The following is a 5326-nucleotide window of genomic DNA, read 5'->3' on the forward strand; positions in this document are numbered from 1 at the left end:
CCTCAGCCTGGATTTGGGCAACTTAGTGCAGCTCATGGAAATCAAGACACTTCTGTCATTACAAATTTATTCTACCCTGTTATAACTTAGCTCTCTTGCCAATTCTTCTATGGCTCCTTCATCAACACCTACGACCCCCACTAATAATTCAAAACCTTTAACTCCTCCCTTCTTAATCAATCAATCGTATTTATTGAGAGCTTACTGTAAGCACCCAGTGTCTCTACCACCTCCCTCCCTAACCCCTGGTGACCTTGCCAACTCCTTTGTCAGGAAATAGAAATCATCAGGTGTGTACTTCCTATAGTCCCTCCTCTGGTTTCCCACCACTCTACACCACTTCCTCATCTTTCTCCTCATTTCCAGCAGTCTCTCAAGAGATCTTCCACTTCTTTCCAAACCCTAACCTGAGTCTCTGACCCCATTCCCTCAAATTTCTTAAAAACTCTTGCTCCCACCCTCCACCCTTCCCTTATTGCTCTTTTTGACCTCTTACTCTTCCTCTCTGCCTTCAAACATGCTCACTTAAATTAAACAAGACTACTCTGGACCCTCACATCCCTGGCAGGCACTCCCCCAATCACTCTCCTTCCTTTATTGTCCAAGCTCCTTGAGAAGGTTGTTTACTTATTGCCTCCAGCTCCTCTCCTCCAAAACTCTTCAAGACCCACTGCCATAGTCAGGTTTTTTCCCCCTTCATTCTGCCAAGACCACTCTCTCCAAAGTCACTAATGACCTCGTATAGCCAAGGGTAAAGTGCTCTACTCATTGACACTATTGACTACCTTGTTCTCCTTAAAATGCTTTCAGGCCTTGGTTTGGCTGACAGAGAACTCTTCTGGTTCCCTTCCTACCTCTCCCACCAGTCCTAACAATAATAATAATTATTATTACTATGGTATTTTTTAAACACTTACTATGTGCCAGGCGCTGTACTAAGCACTGGGGTGGATACAAGCAAATGGGGTTGAACACAGTCCCTGTCCTGCACGGAGCTCACTCTTAGTCCTCATTTTACAGATGAGGTAACTGAGGCACAGAGAAGTTAAGTGACTTGCCCAAGGCCATACAGCAGACAAGCGGCAGAGCCAGGATGAGAATTCATGACCTTCTGATTCCCAGGCCTTTGCGCTATCCACTACACCATGCTGCTTCCCTGTTGGATGGCTTACAGGCACCTCAAACTCATCATGTCCAAAACTGAACTTTTCATTATCCCTCCTAAATCCTCTCTTCCTCTTAACTTTCCCATCTCATGTCAATAACACTACCATCCTTCCTGTCTCTGAAGCTTGCGACCTTGGTTTCATCCTTGGCTCCTCACTGTCATTTAGCTCTCAAGCCCAAGTAAATTTCAAATCCTGCTGATTCTTCCTCTGAACCACCTCCCAGATTCACCCTTTCTCTCCATTCAAACAGCTACCACTCTGCTCCAAGTTTTTGTCATAGCATGGCTAGGTTACTGCATCAGCTTCCTCATTGATCTCTCTCCCTCCAGCCTCTCCCTCCTTTGGTCCTGTATTCCACACTACTGCTCAGATCATCTTCTTGAAATATTGCACAGCACACCTCTCACCACTTTTTAAATGCTTCCAATTTCTCATTTCCCTCTGCATAAAATAAAAACTCCTCACTATTGACATCAAGTTTCTCTCCATTTTGCATATTGGTTCTCTTTACCCACTTTTCCCAAGCATACACTTTTCTCCCCTCCTGAGTTCACCTCCTAATTGTACCCTGCTGTCATCTCTGCCTCATCCAACCCTTAACTCGTACTTTTCCCCCAGCCTGGAACTCCCTCCCCAATGAGAAGCAGCATGGTCTAGTAGATGGAGCACAAGCCTGGGAGCCAGAAGGACCTGGATTCTAACCCCCGGCTCCACCATGCCTCTGCTGTGTGACCTTGGGCAAGTCACTTCACTTCTCTGTGGCTCAGTTACCTCATCTGTAAAATGGGGTATAAGACTGTGAGCCCCATGTGGGACCGGGACTGTGTCCAACCTAATAATCTTGTACCTACCCCAGCACTAAGTAGAGTGCATGGCACATAGTAAGCGCTTAAAAAATACCATAAGAAGAAATGCCTTATCTCAACCCTCCTCATCTTCAAAGCCCTGCTGAACTCTGACCTCCTCCAGTAAGTCTTTCCCAATGAACTAACATTCACTGGGTTGATACAACAGCTGCCTCTGGTACTTATGTATTTATGCCCAGTTCCCATAGTTGTATATATTTGTATATTCAATTTTACATTAAATCATTTATTCTGATGCTATTATCTGCTAAAATATTTTTGTCTGTCTCGTCCATTAGAATGTGAATGTCTTGTGGGCTAAAAGCCTGTCTTGTACTTCTGTTGTAGTTTCCCAAGCGCTTAGCATAGCGTATCCAGGCTACCTTCAGACAGCAAGTGAGATAAGATGGTTGCAAACTGCCCTTTCTGAAGATTGGGCACAACAGAAGTGATGTGTTTGCAGGGTGTAAATCAGGGGCTCGGAGCCTACTCGCTCAGTTGAGAGAGCTCCCCTCTAGACTGTTAGCTTGTTATGGGCAGGGGACATGTCCACTAATTTTGTTTAATTGTACTCTCCCAAGCACTTAGTACAGTTCTCTGCATATTATAAGCACTCAGTAAATGTCATTGACTGGATGGCAGTGGGGAAATGCTCTTCTGCAAAATGTTGTGCATGACATCAATCAATCAATCAATGGCATTTACCATGCACTTATTGTGTACAGAGCACTGTACTAAGCGCTTGGGAGAGTACAATATAACAGAGTGGGTAGACATGTTCCCTGCCCACAAGAGAGCTTACGGTCTAGAGGGAAGACAGACATTAATAGTAATAGATAAATTACAGATATGTACCTAAGGGCTGTGGGGCAGAGGAAGGGGTGAAAAAAGGGAGCCAATCCAAGTGTAATGACATCATCCCACCATATTGCATGTGCATGCAGCTTTGATGGGATGGCATTGTATGGAACATGGGGAACAGCTCTTTTGGCCCTGCCTCAGGCTGCAGAATACCTGAAGCTGGCCCTGAGTACACAGAACTAACTGTGGTGTAGTCCTCTCCCAAGCGCTTAGGATAGTGTTTACTGTACATAGTAAGCACTCAGTAAATACCATTGATTGATTGACTGATTGAACTCAGTCAGAGCCCGAGACATACTTCTACAACTACTACTCGACATTAATCAGTAGTATCCCAGACTGAGCCCCTTCCTTCCTCTCCCCCTCGTCCCCCTCTCCATCCCCCCCATCTTACCTCCTTCCCTTCCCCACAACACCTGTATATATGTATATATGTTTGTACATATTTATTACTCTATTTATTTATTTATTTTACTTGTACATATCTATTCTATTTATTTTATTTTGTTAGTATGCTTGGTTTTGTTCTCTGTCTCCCCCTTTTAGACTGTGAGCCCACTGTTGGGTAGGGACTGTCTCTATATGTTGCCAATTTGTACTTCCCAAGCGCTTAGTACAGTGCTCTGCACATAGTAAGCGCTCAATAAATACGATTGATGATGATGAAGTGGGAAAGTATATTGGAATAATACACGTAATCTCAACCTTCAAGGAGCTAGTGGGGGAGACCAACCCTTGAATCAATTACAGATAGGAGGATGTAATAGAGTATAAACATCCAGACATTGGTGCTGTGGGGAGAAAGGAGAAGGGGGAACAGTGCTTAGGTGGCAGAAGTAGCAGAAGTGTCAGGAAGTGGCAATTCAGGGGATATATGTGGAAACCAGGAGAGAACTGTGTCAGTAAAACCAAAGGTAGCCGTGAGGTTGAGGAGGATTAGGTCCTCCCCAAAGAGATGCCTATTTACTAAACCAAATACACTCTACTTGGTCCTAATCCTCCTCAACTGCTACCTTTGGCACTGTGGACCCCTCCTCCTGGAAACACCTTAGCTTTTAGGAGTGAGTAGTGTGTATTAGATTTGGTAAATAGGAATGATCTTGGGTAGTGAAGGAGCAGGAAATCAGATTGATGGAGGAGAGGAGGTGAAGGCAGTGGATGTAAATAAACCCGTTCAGTGAGTGTGGACAGGAATGGAAGGAGGCTGATTGGGTCATAGCTGGATGGTGCAGTAGGTTTTAGAGAAGGGTTTTTTTTTGCTTTTGTTTTTAGGATGGGGAGGTGTGGACTTGTTGGAGGCAGAGGAGAAAGAGCCACAGAGAATGAATGGTTGAAGATGGCTGTCAGGGGGAGAAGAAAAGGGGGCACATGTGTTTTTAGAAGATGAGATGGGATAGGTTTGGAGGGGCAGGTGGAAGGGGTAGATTCTGAAAATAGGCAGGAGGTGTCCTCTAGAGGGATGGCTGAGAAGGATGAGAGAGTGGATGGGATGAGGGGTGGTGGGAGGGAGGGAGGGAGCTGGGAGGGGAGGAAGAGATCTTGCCAAGCTTACATCTGATACTCTCCAGGAGGGTGAGACTGAGGGGAGGCAGGTCAAAATAGTCTGTAATAATAATAATATTTGTTAAGCACTTACTATGTGCCAAGCACTGTTCAAAGCGCTAGGGTAGATACAAGTTAAACAGGTTGTTCAACGTGGGGCTCTCAGTCTTAATCCCCATTTTACAGATGAGGGAACTGAGGCACAGAGAAATGAAGTGACTTGCCCAAAGTTACACAGTTGACAAGTGGCAAAGCTGGGATTAGAACCCACGACCTCTGACTCCAAAGCCCATGCTCTTTTCCACTAAGCCATGCTGCTTCTCTACTCACCAGCCTTAAGGAAATGTTCATGATATCACAGTTTGTCTGGGATGGAACATATGAGGAGAACCAAATTATTTATTTATATTAATGCCTGTCTCCCCAATTAGACTATAAGCTTGTTGTGGGCAGGGAGCATGTCTGCTAATTCTGTTGTATTGCACTGTCCCAAGCACTTAATATAGTGCTCTGCAACCAGTAAGTGCCCAGTAAATACCATTGATGATGATGATGACAAATGTCTGAACCACTGCAAGGGGGACAAATGCAAGCAGGAAGGGCAGAAGACATAGGTGAAGCACAGTCTCCACCCAAGTGGCATAGCAATGGACTGTTGAGATGCTAAAAAGCAGACTCAAAAGCAGAGACAGGCCCTGTATGGGGCAAAATAATAACAATAGTGGTATTTGTTAAGCACTTACTATGTGCCAAGCACTGTACTAAGCACTGGGGTGGATACCAGCAAATCAAGTTGGACACAATCCCTTTCAGTCAGTTGTATTTATTGAGTGTTTACTGTGTGCAGAACATTGTACTAAGTGCTTGGGAGAATGCAATATAACACTATAACAGACACATTCCCTGCCC

Source organism: Tachyglossus aculeatus, chromosome X1 (assembly GCF_015852505.1).
Source record: "Tachyglossus aculeatus isolate mTacAcu1 chromosome X1, mTacAcu1.pri, whole genome shotgun sequence".
Taxonomy (NCBI): domain Eukaryota; kingdom Metazoa; phylum Chordata; class Mammalia; order Monotremata; family Tachyglossidae; genus Tachyglossus; species Tachyglossus aculeatus.